Source organism: Anabas testudineus, chromosome 2 (assembly GCF_900324465.2).
Source record: "Anabas testudineus chromosome 2, fAnaTes1.2, whole genome shotgun sequence".
Classification (NCBI taxonomy): Eukaryota; Metazoa; Chordata; class Actinopteri; order Anabantiformes; family Anabantidae; genus Anabas; species Anabas testudineus.
Window position 1 is genome coordinate 9894467 of NC_046611.1, and position 14824 is coordinate 9909290.

Consider the following 14824-nt stretch of genomic DNA (forward strand, 5'->3'; position numbering starts at 1 on the left):
TTGGATTTAGCTGTCTGTGACACACAGAGCCCCACTGTCAGCAAGGAGCACAACGAGTCAACAAGGAGCAAGTCACAAATATCCCCGGAATGAGCAGAGAGGCACAAATTTAGCCCCACTGACTGCTGCCCACGCCATGTGCTGCCTATTGAGCGCACGAACAATGAACATAGCCATCGCAGACTGCTCTGTCAGGGCCAAGGCCTGCTTCAGTGGAATGCTACAATTTGTTAGCACGCCGGCCTTTGGCAGCGTCAGGGATGAAGATGTTATTAGTCTGCAGTAGTTTGATGACAGCCTCACATTTCAGTTCATTTCGTTCAGTGTTCGTCATGTTGAAATTCAGAGATGGAGAAATAATCTGGGTTCAGACTAACTGCGAGGTTAAGTTAAAGTTTTTAAACTATAAGTATGTATTAACACTGTCAGCCTCAGTCATTGCATAATTCATCATGTGCATGTTGAATTTTTAACCCATTCCCTCAGTTAATTTCTCATTTTTAGAGGAATTTAGTTTAGTTTATCTTTGCAGATTCTAAAGATACTTCCATAACAACTTCCTGCTTTTGTTAAAACAACGGTTAGCTCTGTGACTCCCATGTCTGCAGATACACGAGAGACAAACAAGTACCAGTTGTAGTATCTGCAGAATGAATTTACTACTTCTGTCTCTTGTCTAGTCAACCTGCCCCCTAGCGCTAACATGACAGACGCACTGCGAGAGCTGTACATCAGAAATCAGCAAACAACACGCCCCGATGGAGTTTTCAACATCGCTGGCGATTTCCATCATGCAAATTAAAAAGACTGTTTAACTGAAATTCTACCAGCACATCAAGAGGTGAACTTTATTATTATTATTACACACATACCAACTGGAAAGAAAGAGCACTCCACACGCTCACCTACTATTGTGAAGCCGAGCCAGCTAGGCCACTGAGTCCAGACAGACATTGATGACACACCACCGCTGGGCCTCATCAGCAACAACACTGATTACAGAGGAACTTTGGACCTCTAACAACCTTTCCCTAAACGTAGTGAAAACGAAAGGGGGTTTATGATCCACGTCAAAAAGATTTGTGCTGAGGTCATGCTGCTGATCATCAGAGGAACCCTGTCTCAGGGTGAGCAGCACAAACCTCCTGGGAACGCAGATCACAGTTGGTACTGGAGCCTCGGGACTCGCTCTTTCAAGCCCTGCAGAGGTGTCTCCTCTCGGGCTGTGAGGAACAGCAACATCAAGAACAGCAAAAAGTCTGTGAGAAACATTATTCTGCATGACTTACTGCACAAGATGTAGAAATGACAATACCAAGGCTTGAACTTGAACTTGCAGTCTTTCCTCTCAATATAACAAGTGAAAAACTAAAACACCACAACACTTTTTTAAAGACAAAAGTGATTAAGGAAGAAAGTGCTCATAAGGGTCAAGTTTATCCCCCACCCCCAAGGCCTAATGTATTGATTTCAGTGCAGAGGAGGCATTTGTAAAAATGCTGTTGCCGCCATACTTCTTGAAAAACGCCCACACACTTGCAAACAAACACACACTGCGCTCACAGTGATCCAAAGACATACAGTACAATATGCCAAAAAAATATCAATTTAGAAAAATATTGTCTTTATTTGACTTATTTGAAATGAAGTCGGAGGCAGAAAAATGAAGTAGGCGTACAGCTGAAGCATTTGCTTTATTTCTCCTCTCTGTTTTATGCAAGACAGTTAAGTTAGAAGTGCCTGAGTGTATTCAGGTTATTTCTTTTGGATATTATTTTTATCTGGAAACAAGTGGTTTTATCACGGCGGATAAACAAATGCCCGTTTATGTAAAGTCAGTATGCCTGGATTCATAACTAGTCCAACAACGGGTTGATTTACATTTGAAACAAATACAATTTTCTTATTTACAAGAAAACACAATTTTTTAAAAGTGAATATCCCACTTATTGTTTGTCAAAGTGGATACAATATGTTCACATACACACTGAAGCACAAAATGTAGTTCAAACACACACGCAGGGCAAAGAAAATACAAACCAAAGCAGATGTCTGTGTATGTGTGTTGTGCTCATTAATGAGTTTTGATTCTGCATTTGTTGCAGTATAGCAGTCTGTAGAGCGGACCTCGGGATCAACTGAGTGGGCGGCAGGCAGAAAAACAGCCGCAGCATCCTCAGAACGCCACAGTTACTTTTCTCTGAGACACAGAAAGAGGAGATCACAGAAGGAAAGAGCTGGCCCTGCAGACAGAGGACAGCAAATAGACAGAAACACACACGCATACACTGGGACCAAAGCTTTTATTCTGAGGTCTTTTTGCGTACACACATGTGAACCCCCCCCTCACCCTTCCAGCACACACACATTCAGACAGTGGGCAAAGCTCTCACGTCAAGGACAGTATTGATCTTTGAAATGTCTGTACGCTAAATGAGAACGCACCTGATTATGAAAGCTTTTAACCCAAATGCTTTATGCAGCGCAGGTTTAATGGAAAGAGCTTACAGCTGACACAAAGCTCACTATAGACTGTGTGTGTGTGTGTGTGTGTGTGTGTGTGTGTGTGTGTGTGTGAGCATTCACTGCAGTTTGGTCAATTTGATTGATTGCAGGGAGATCACCTGGGCATTTTATTCCCACTATGACTTTGATGAGCATTTTACTAATCACAAGGCCTAAGTAATGATGGAGTGAATGTGGTCTAGCTGTCATTAAACAAACTCATCCTCAAATGCGCGCTCGCCGCACCGGGTGAGCTTATTCAAAATGCTGAGAGAATCCATTTTGAGGCGCACTCATTTGTCCGCTGATAGAAGACCAGTTACGCATCCTCATAAATCATCTGCTGCAGCCATTTGGTCATACTGCTTCACCCAGTTCTCCAGAATCCATTTTAGTATAAAGGAAGAATAATTCACACTGAATCATGAGTGAGTTACATCAAAAGACGCTGAAACATTTCACTCACTACGATGGTGCAGCTGTTTAATAATTGATCTGTTGTTCGGCTGTAGGGATGTTGTGTGTTTTAGGTAGTACAGTGGGTTTTCAGAGCTTTTTAGCTGGAAACAGTTGCATGCTGCAGCCAGACAGCGTCACAATGAGGAGGGTGAGAGTGAGGGCAGAGCAGATGCAGTGCAGTGCAGTAAAGTGCAGTGCAGTGGGTGATGAGACTTTGTAGAAGAATCAGTAAAAATGACCCCTTTTACACTTTCACATTGATTTTAAATTGTTGTTGTAGCCGCTTTATATGAAAGTATGTTACTTACACTGAGCTCTGAAGTAGATATTTTGGGAAACACTTTGGGAAACACTGCGTATTTGTGTTTTCTCGTGTTTGTCTGATCGAACTGAAACCAGAGCCAGCAGCCCGTTGGCTTAACTTATCTTGCAAACTGGAGACACGAGGAAATAGTTAGCCTACCTCTGCCCACGCGTAACAAAATCTCCCCCCCACCACCTCTCAACAAATCCTCTGTTCACCTGATGAGTTGAAATTTAATTTAATTAGTAAATTTGTTTAAGCCAAGAGACAGAGATTTGACAAGAGCAGTGAAGAACAGTTGCTGAACAATGAGCTAAAATAATAAAAAGTTAAACAGTTAAATAGTTTAAATGCATGACAGAACTAAGGTAAACAGAGGAGTCAAATGATAATTCTCTGTGGGTTCATCACTACGAGCGACCCCTTTTACATTTTATTTGGACTGATGCAGCTTTAAGTGCAGTAAATGCGGCCAAATCACGTATAAAACTTGATCTTTGTCACATGAATCCATAAAATAGCCTATATGGCTGATGCAGTGCAAAATGCAGATGAGAGTTCATTGGTCAATAGATTGAGTAGATGAAATAAAAAAGCATGTAGGCTACTCTTGGAAATAGTTCCAGTTTTTTGGAGCTCCTTCAAAACGTTTCTTAATGGGAATTCCTTAAAATACTAAAAATGTACAAAGTGACTGGTCTTATCCTTTAAGATAAAATTATCTTCACAATTGTACAAGCCAATAGGATTAGAATAGGATTTTTTTTTTACTCTGTCTCATTTTTAAGTATTTTACAATATCTTTGGTCTCATCCCTCAACAGAGTAAATCAAATAATAAATGGTGGCATTTCTGAAAAGAAAACACACTGGCAGTAATTGTGAAAGATGAAAATCTTGGAAATGTCAGGAGAAATGGCATATTACCATGACAACACACAGCTATTGTCTTGTCAAGGTTGCGAGGCGTGGAGTTCAGTGGCGATGAAACGAGACCCTGCCTGTTGTTCTTTATTACAAATAATTGCAATAAATCTTGTATTTTCTACAAGCTTCTATTCACCACTCAAATTGAATTGACTTGTTTCCTGAAATTGCACGGTCAAAAATCAATGCGGCATCATCAGCTAACTCCACTACAGCCCAAAGTGCTTCCAAATACAGTAGAGGAATTTATATTATTCATGAGTGCCAGGTTCACACAAGGCCAGCAGCTCGGCCCAGACTCCTTAATGGCTGAACCACCCTTCTTCACGGCCAAGCCCGCCCTGTGATCCTGACTAGGCAGTCACTCAGCCCAAAGGATTGAGACTTCTTTGAAATATTCAATAATGCATTAAGGATCAGACAGAAGTCAGCTAATTATATTCAGAGGCACACACATACACACACACTGTTTCTCATCAGCACACATAAACACTTAAAAGCACAGCGGAGTTGGAGGTAGTAATTAGCTGTTTTGCACACTGACGAGCTCTGATGATGTTGGGATTTTTGTGAATGAAAAATGAATGAGTGAATTCTGCCTGGGATGATGCGGCGTCATTGTATGTTGCTGTCTTCCAATGTCTTTGTCAAAGACTGTGGCTGTAACAGCATGACAGAAACAAAAAGGCTGCGTGTATGTTTTTCCCCGGGTGTAACAGAAAATAATAACCCATCTCAAGGCAACCCATCAGCTTGAAATATTGATGCTTCTGCTGCAAGGCTGTGGGCTGCCGCAGGAGGTTACAAGGACTTCCAACGCTTCATAGAAGAGCAGGCAACCCCTTCAATTAGCAAAGTGATGCTAACAAACCATGGACATGCCTCTCTGCTGGCCTGTGTCTAGTTTGGTCTAACTGTTCACTTTAAATTCGGATCAAATTTCAATTCATTTCTTTTTTAGGTTAATGGTTCATTCAAGAGGTCTTCAACAGATTGGAAATCTGGTGTTGGTGAGAGACTGGGCTTTTTTGTTATAAAAGATGAATGATAACTCGTCCTGTTGCAGCTTGTTGAACCCCATACAACCACAGTTTTAGTCCTGGTCACGTCTCACACACATCAGCATTAGTTGCATATTCTGCTTTTTGCAAGTTAGCATGCAATTCTCCATCAGACAACTCCACAAATGTTTCGCTTTCCGGTCTAGACCTTCTATAGTGTGTCTAAAGTCATTTTTCACTCTATCAGTAATGTTGTGCCAATCTTATTGTTAAATTATTGTGCAAGTGAAACATTTTCAGAGAAAGCTGAATTGAATACAGGGCTGAATTAAGGGCAGTGCTCTGGGCTCCTTGAATCTGTTTATTATGGATTTATTATTTAGTGAAAAAAACCTCCAAATTAACAATAATTAATTAATTATTGAAAACAACACCAATCACAAAACGTTAAATGCAGCAGGTGAGTACATTGTGTACTGCAACATTAATGGCCTTAAGACTAGACTGTAATTTAGTGCCTCAAGATGAAGTAATGTAGGTGTTGTCTCTTTATCATTTTAGGTTATAATGGGAGTTAATGGTGCATATAGCAACACATGTTCAATTGATGAAGTAATCCAAAAACTGTTGCCACACAATTACCCTAGAACCTTCAGGCCGGCAGGGTTCGTTTGCTTTGACCAGTTGGTAATCCAGACTTGACTGACACTCAGATTTACGAGTTATGATGCTCTACTTATACACATGAAATTGCAAACTGTTGCGTGCACCAGATTCACTTCAAATAAGAATAAGAATAACAAAGAAACCCGAATGATTAATGTGAAATAAGACAGTCCTCATTTATTTTTCCTGAAATGCAGATCGTCTCACTCAGTTTTCTGCACTCCAGCCAGCTCAGTGGATCAAACATGCATTCAAACATCCATTCTGCTGCTAAATGAATCGTGCACATCTTACTTTCTCTGTAATTATTGATTTCTAAGTGCCCCTGCAAGCATCATCGGTCAGCGCCTCCTTCATGTACAGCAATTATTATATTACTGTAACCATGGTGATTTATTTGCTGTGTGATTCGCAGTGGAAATGTATTTATGGATGAGAGTGGGCGGAGGATGAGCGAGTGTGTTGGTGCACGATTAGTGTGTCAGGGGCTAAATCAATTAATACCTTGCCAACATAAGGTAAGATAGTTGTAGTACAGTAATATATGGGCCGCCTACACACAGTATTTCAGATGCTGCAATTATATAAATGCTATTTTCAGATTTTTTTTATTGGGATGCAAAGGTTAAGTGTGTTCTTTTTGCTAATAAAAGACATTAACAAAAGAGCAGATTCAAGTTTTCTGACTTTATTATTGAGAGACGTTATTTGTTTTTATTCTAAAATGTCAGGAGCACAGAAGCTGTTATTCACTGCAGCCGATGAACTTCACTAATGGGTCGGCAGCTCCACCTAGAGACCGTGACAGGTTGAGTAAAACATGGCACCAAATCAGACTTCAAATTGTTTTCAGGAAACAACACATTATCACACACTTGATGATGTGTAGAAGCTGATTGATGACCTTTCAACCAATTACAGGAATAACACAACATACCTGACAAATGGAAATATCATTAAGCACAATAATCAGGCTGATCTTCAACAACTGAATCAACAATCCTTTGTCAAATTAACAGCTTCATGCAATCAAGAAATTCTAATATTACATGCTCATAAATATGTACAAAGAAATGATGACAAATTAATAATAAGAAAAACCTCTTTTGGAAGCTATAGCTATAAACACGCAATCAACATATCGAAAAACACATGACAATAATGATGTTTGCTACCTCTGTGATTTTGGGCTATAAACATAAAGTAAAATTACAACAAACGATACAAAGTTTTAAATTCAGTAAATTATAATCCATTATAAATGTAAAGCACTTTGTTCCTTCCAGGAGAGAGTTTTTTTCCTGGGTTGTGTAAAACACAAGTGTCCTACCATTAGCTGCCACAGGAGTGCAGCATGGCAGTAGAAATAACATCTGGCTCCCACTGTCAGAGAGACATTTAAAAGTAGTCAATTATACTACAGTCTAAAATTATAACACACAGAAGAAAAACATACAGTAGAACACATAATTTAACTATTAACAAATGGGACGAACCATTATACTTTAGGTAACCGCTACTGGGGTTACTTGAAATAAATGAAAAAATAAAATACACTGTCCAAAAAGAAAAAAAGTCACAAACGCTAATATTTCATTGGACTACCTTTAACTTTGAATACAGCATTTACCGTGACATTGTTTCAATAAGCTTCTACAATGTCAAAACATTTATTCCCTTCAAGAGTTACATAAATACTTCCCTAAGATTTTGTATTGATGATGGAAGAGTTAGACTGCTGCTCAAAGTCTTCTTAAATAAATAAATCGTGGTATTATCATTTCGGAATATGCCTGTGACATCAAGGAAAAACAAATCCATTGATGGAATAACCTGGTCATTCAGTATATTCAGGTAGTCAGCTGACCTCATTCTTTGGACACATAACATTGCAGAACCTGGATCTGACCAACTGCAGCAACCCCAGATCATAACACTGCCCCCACAGGGTTGTAGGGTAGACACTAGACATGATAAGTGCATCACTCGCCTGGAACAGGGTAAATCTGGACTCATCAGACCACACGACCTTCTTCTATTGGACAGTTCTTAACCCAGCTTCAGTAGTTTCATCAATCTCCTTAGATGTTTTCTTTGCTTGATAAATAAAATAATTTGACCCTTCTGAAACAGATTAACATCTTTTCCTCAAACACACACAGATATGGTTGTTTAAGAAATGAAAAGCTACTCACTGCATCAGTTGGGGTTAAATATAACTTGTTGCCAGCTGAAACATAATCATCCATGCAGTAATTATCCAATGGGAGGCTCTTACCTATTTGCTTAGTTAAATTGAGGTGGTGATTTTTTTTTTTTTTCGCGGGCAGTGGTTTGTGTCTGTATATTAAAGCTAAGCTAAATGGGTAGATTTTACATTTAGTTTCTCTTAAAATTTTATTTTAAGTTAATGTCGACAAAAGTGTGAGTCTTCATGTGTTTGATTGAGGCTGACTGACTAGTTTTGACGTCTCTTGGCTGCAGATGGCAATGTTGTTCTTCAAGAAAGCTGCCCAACACGCTGCGTCGCCTCCCTTTTGTGAGCATTTTTGGTTTCCTTTGTTCTTTTGATAAATTGAAAAACCTGTATAACAGAGACTTTATGGAGGAACACATCATGGAGGTCTAGCAGTGATTATTCCTGACAAATTGGTCTCAGCCTATGTAGACAAGAAATCATGGCAGTGGAATAGCACTCATTATCCAGCTGAGATGTAGGACAAAATGTGTTATTGTGCATTATTTCTAAGTCATATAACCACAATAACAGACTTTAATAATGCACAGAGCTTAATAATATGATCTGGGCTCTTAAGACTGGGTTTCAGATGAAACTACAGCCCCGTGTTCAGAGCAGCTACAGGTGTCAGAGCAGACAAAAGCACACGGGTGTGACATAGGAAGGCAGCGGTGTAGAGAAAAGTAATGGCAACTATATCTCACAAACAGGTTTAAAGGCTGACAACGTGGAAAATCCTATTTTCTTTCTTCCTAACCTGGACATTTCTGCAACGCCGCGGATTTATCAACTGCTGAAAGATATAGGCCCAGAGCCGAAGATAAGCAGGAAAGAGGATCATGTATGGATGGTGTGGCGGGACACATACGTCTCACGCACATGGAGGGAAACGGCTCTCCAGGGACTGCAAACCATGAGGATGGATTGGAGAGAAAAACAGGATTCTGTCTCTGTATGAGGCATAGGCAAACCAAAATAGAGGTGCTGACAGCTTCCTCCATCCAGACCCGGTGGGAGCGCTTATCCAGTTTTGCGTTGTGAGATAAGAGGGGGATTTATTTATTCAGGTTGATAGCTCTGGCACACTTTGAATGATAAAGGAGTGTGTTTGTGTGCTGTGTGTTCATCCACCTTGTGTGTGCCAATCAGGATTAAAGGTCATGGTCTACGGGACAAATATGTGTATATTAGCATCCATAAATGAGAGGTGTGAGTTTCTTAATTTTTCTTATCCCTTTGTGTGCGTCCTTGTTCCTCATTTGTGCACCTGAGAGCTGTGATCAAACATTGTTCAGCACATACCCGTTAAAGCGTGTGAAAAAACACCAGATGAAAAAAGTCCACATCAAACACAAAGGCCAGAATATTTTCATCTATTGTCTACTGAAAAAACCCACATCTAAAGCAGGAATAAACGGAAAGAGGGCTTTTGTTATGGTTATCCTCCTGGTGGTTTAAAGGAAGGTGTTGGGTTCTCTATGGAATGGATCTGATGTTATTTCAGTCAGAAACCACATCTGGTCTGCAGTAAGTCACATCTGGGCTGACTTCCCTGGTGCAGATGCTTCCCAGTGTGGTGATTTATTTGTCTCTGGGGGGGGTTTTGGGATCGGAAAGGTTCCGTACAGTGCTGTTGTGCTGATGGGAGCTCAGGCCTCCAATAACTTTATTTTCAAACTGGGAGCTGTTGCATTTGGCTCATGTGACACATCTACATGCGAATAAGAAGAATGCTGTTTTGGAAAAGCGTAACGTGGGAGAAGAGAACCGCAGCTTTAATAAAAGGTTTCAGTGAATTAATCCTCCCTGAGCTCTTTCTACTTTGGAACCTTTAGCTCTCAAAGGTCGGCCAGAGGTAGAACTTTGCTGAATGCTGACATCTGCAACCAGAATCCCACTAGGCAGCCAGACCAAGGTTCAGGACCCTGCTTACTGATACAAATCATCAGATTACAGGCTTTTAAAAAAGCTTGTTCTATTTTATTTGATCTCCTTATAACATTAGCCCCAAACAAAGGAGCAGCTTCTATTACCTTCCTAGGAAGTGTAGTTGCTACCAAGGTAGTGGCCAATGGGGATCCTAATACAGTGGCAAGAAAAAGTATATGAACCTTTTGGAATTTCATGGTCTTCATGTGATCTGATCTTCTTCTAAGTCAAGAGTGTTAACAAATATAATGTGAAAAGTAAAATATAAAAAATATAATAAAATATAATATAAAAGTAATGACACAAAAGATTTTGATCTTTCGTGTCTTTATTGAGAACAACCATAAAAACTTCACAGTGCGAGTTGGAAAAATATGTGAACCTGAACTAATGACCTCATAAAATTCACCAGTCTACAGTTCAACAATCTACAAATTGAGACACTTTGGGACTGATGTCTGCTCTACCGAGAAGTGGGTAGAGAACCAACTTGAAGAGAGCCACACACATGAAATGTCCAGTTTTTCTAGAACAAATCTTTATGAAAACTATGAGACGCTGCTGAGAGCTCCAGGAAAAGCTACAAGTAAACCCTGATATAAGAATGATAATTTTGTCAATTCATGTCAAGTCATGTCCATTTTGTTTAAGAAAGAGGTCAAATCATCACAATATGATAACTGAATAAAGTAACGTTGAACTGTCCAGGCATACACTCATTTATTCATTGTACTCTCAATTATCTGTCACAATTTTTCGTCATTTAGTGAAACTGAACTATTTGTCGCCAAGATTTAAAAAAAAAAAAACATAAGGATGGGGCCGGAAATATGTGTCTGTCTGTCGGCTCCATAGGTGGCCACATGAGACCTTTAGAACTAGGATGAAAAACAAATCTCACAATAGCATCAACTGGAAAACAGTGAAGATCAGAGGGAGCCTGGCAGCCCCTATCAGGGATGTTTGGGGCTGCAGAACGGGGGGGTGGAGGTGTGGCTGTGAAGGTCACACCACTGCTTTCCTCTGTCCTCCTCTGGGAGGGACCCCAGTGTTTCTTACAACAGGAAGAGACTGAAGGTCAAAGCACAGACCTATTGTCTTCCTGCCTGTGTGACAGACGCATGTCTATCTTATTTTACAATCTGTGTGGAAAACACACATGCAGCAAATTGGGTAAAAAGGAAAAAGACAAGTAAATGAGTGGATTAGTTAGATTTATAGATATAAAGAGGCTATGCTAACATGCTGACTTTTAGCAGTTCAAATGTTAACCATGGTCACCATCTCCAGCATGTTATCGTACTTATCATTAAAAAACAGTTTCAGGTATTTCTCAAACAAACAAATTGAAATGTGATAAATAGACAGGAGAACAGTAAAGGAGTGATCCTCAGGACTACTTAGGGAAAAGATTTGATGGCAATCGAAAACATGGATTAAGGCGACAGCATGAGAAGAAGTTCAGCTGGACGTGATCAACAGGTGACAGAACACAGTGCATCACAGCCACAGCGCTCCTCCTGACACCCTGTGCACCACAGTCCTAAAAGCACCGTGTGCTGTCAATGTTGTGAGTTATTGGTGTAATTATTGGAGTCTTTCATTTCCCCTTCATTTGTCATACACACATCAAGTGACTTCATTACACAAATGACAGTTACAGGTAGACAGGAACTGATTTGACTGAGAGCCAGCTCATAGCCAGAGATCCCACAGATCACCGGTCCTACCGTCACCCTCACTCCTCCGTCTATTGTGTCACCCACATAAAGCCCTCAGTCAACATCATAGGCGCTTCCTCCTGTTGAAAGACACACGTGGCTATCTTGATAAGATGAATAAACTGCAAACACGCTGCAAAGCGAAGGCTCTTTTAGCTTCTCCAGCCAAACAATTCAAACATCTATTTTAGCAGATAAGGTCGCCCAGACAGACCGCCCCACCCCTGAAACCTCAGAGCCACACTCTCGTCCCTTTGTGCCCTGATAAAGGAGACCGGTGGATGCATGTAATCAGCATATTATTGATAGTCTTAATGAGAAAGGCTCTGAGTCACTGAAGCCATTAGCCAGGATAAAAGAGGCTTAATTGTTTTGTGTGTGCGTGCGGGTGCATGTGTGTGTTTTATGGTGCGCACTTGTGCCTGGGCTAAGACCAGCCTAATTAAATCCATTTCCTTCGTTAGCAACTTTTTTCTCTCTTAATTAAGAGGGTTAATTATGAGCCTGGACAGAGGTTGCGTGCATGTTTGTGTGCACGTGCTCCCTCCAGACCAGCCCAGGATGTAATATCGCAGTCTGTATCGGAGGTGTACGGTGACACAATGAGTATTCATGGCTTAAATTAAACAGCCTTTGAAATTTATTTAAATTCAAAGGAGTGAACATTTTAAGTCAGATAGTATCTCTAGTAAATGATAGAGTTGTCTGACTTGAATATTAAATGCTCACACTGCACCATCACTTTGATGGAATGAAGACCGTGAGTGTGTCTTTGTTAAAAATAATAAAAAAAGCAAATAAATTCAGTCTCCGTTTGAAAAGTAACAGCAGTTTTCTTGTCTCAATGAGGAATCCACTTGTTGTGGTTTCTTGTCAAAGCATCAACCAATTGGTCTGGTGTTAGTACAAACTTCTGTCATCACCACTGGTGTGTGGCACAAGTGGACGTGTGCAGCATAGCGATAGTGTGGAACAATATTCCCCAGCACGCTACATCTACAGCAATGATATTGTTATGGCTGCCAGACATGAGAGGACTCCCCCTGACTGCCACTAGACACACACCATTACTTTTGATGGTGTGTGTGTGTGTGTGTATGAGAGGAAAAGTGCATGTGTACTCAGTGTGTGTACACTTGTGCCCTCAGGGTCACGCATCCTGCAGGGAGGAACATGGCCGATTCAGGACTCTCTGCCATTTTGTTTGTCAACTTGGGTCCATGCCACCATAACCGTTAGACATCTGTGGGCGGGCGACCATCTCTAGGATGATGATGATGATGATGATGATGATCCTCTGCGGCCATAACAAGACATTAACACCTTTTACACTCGGTTGACTCCTCTTAAAGCTGCAGGCAAGTCTGGTGTGCATAAAAAAAACAGAAACGCATTTGTCTTAGCAGCCTCCATCTGTAAATCATGGCTCTAACGGAGAAAAGCATCTCATCTGTTCTAAATGAAACATTAGAAATTTCACATTTGCTTGAACAAAACTGTGCAGTGAGCATTGTAGCAAGCAGGTGGGTAGTCATTTTAGAGTCCACTAAAAGGTCCACTTTTTATCCTTCTAGCAGCAGCACTGGTGAAGAAATCCTGTCTTCTCACATGTGAAACTGCATGAGGAAGTTTTAAAACTGCACTTATATTATAAGACAATAATTGGTAAAAAAAAAACTGCTGCATGTGCCTGAAAACTGAGTACCAAAGGTATGAATTCACCAAATAAGTCTGATAAGGCCTCTCTGTATGCCTCCTGCCTGAAGAGCTAAAGGACAAAATTACTAATTACATGATTAACACAGTTTAGTATTTAGCAAGTGACAAGTCGGATATTTCCCCCAGGAGTTGGTGGAGAGTAAAACGGAGCTAAATCGAGAGTGAATACTGGACTTTCATTCATCAGATGGCCCTAAACATCACTACCAATGAATGCTAAAGTTGCCTTGTGTGTCAGATGTGTACATAGTTAACCGTTTGCTAAAACATTCAGCATGTGTTGAATAAAAAAGTCAATTAAAGCTGTTTTAAAGTGCTGAGCATGCTGCCCAGTGTTTGGGACAGAAACAGGACAGACCTGTGCTGCCTCACACTGCAAGTTTCCACCATCTGGACTCACCTAGTGGCCAATAATTCCTTGCTCCCCTGTTCTTTTCTTGTCCTCTAATATGTGGAAATCACAATAAGTCCAAACCACCTCAGATGTAATGTTTGTAGGGAGATGCTTGTGGGTGTGTGTCTATCACTGTGCCACTGAGCGTGTATGCTTGTCGCTGTCACGCGTCCTGCTGGTGCATCATTAGGTACGGCTTTTTATTATCCTCTAGTGTGTTGGAGATGGGAGGGGGTCAGTGTCGTTCCAGCAGTAAACTAGCACAGCCGTCAGCCGTGCACACAGGAACAAACACCCCATTAAACTAAGGTCTTCACATATTACTGTAATAAAAGCTCCAGCTCTTGCCTTTATGGGCTTTTTAATTATGTCTATTCGTCTTCCTGGGCTTGTGAGCAACAGTTCGTGATGAGCCCCATTTCACGAATACTCCGCCACTGGCAGAAAGCTGGAGGGGGCGAATTATAGGAGAAAGGCGAAAATGGCCTGAAGCTAAAATATGACTATTGTTGCTCGAATAGTACGCCACTTTGTTTCCCCTCACAGCGCGGGGCCAATAGCACTTCTCCTCTTTCTTTGTTTTCCATATGGATTAGGATAAAGATGGAAAATCTCATGCTGCTGAAGTGAATTACACGGCAGCTCAGTAATAATGAGGTGTATTAAATTATTTCCCTCAGATCAGGACAATGGGTGGGGTAGCTGCGGGCTCCTTAAAATTAACAGTAGAAATCATCCATGAATGAATTCTGCATAAGAGCCAGCACTTTGGGTCATTTGATACTCGGTGCACTTTCTTCTTTTGTTTCCTTGTGTGAGGCCACAACACTTGTGTGTAGAGACAGCTGTACATCAGATGGTACAGATGCAGATTTAGAGTTTGTTCGTTTGTTCTTCTCAAGAAAATACAGGCCAATGCTTCTTAAGCTATCCTCAAAAGAGAAAGAAAGAAAAACGGATG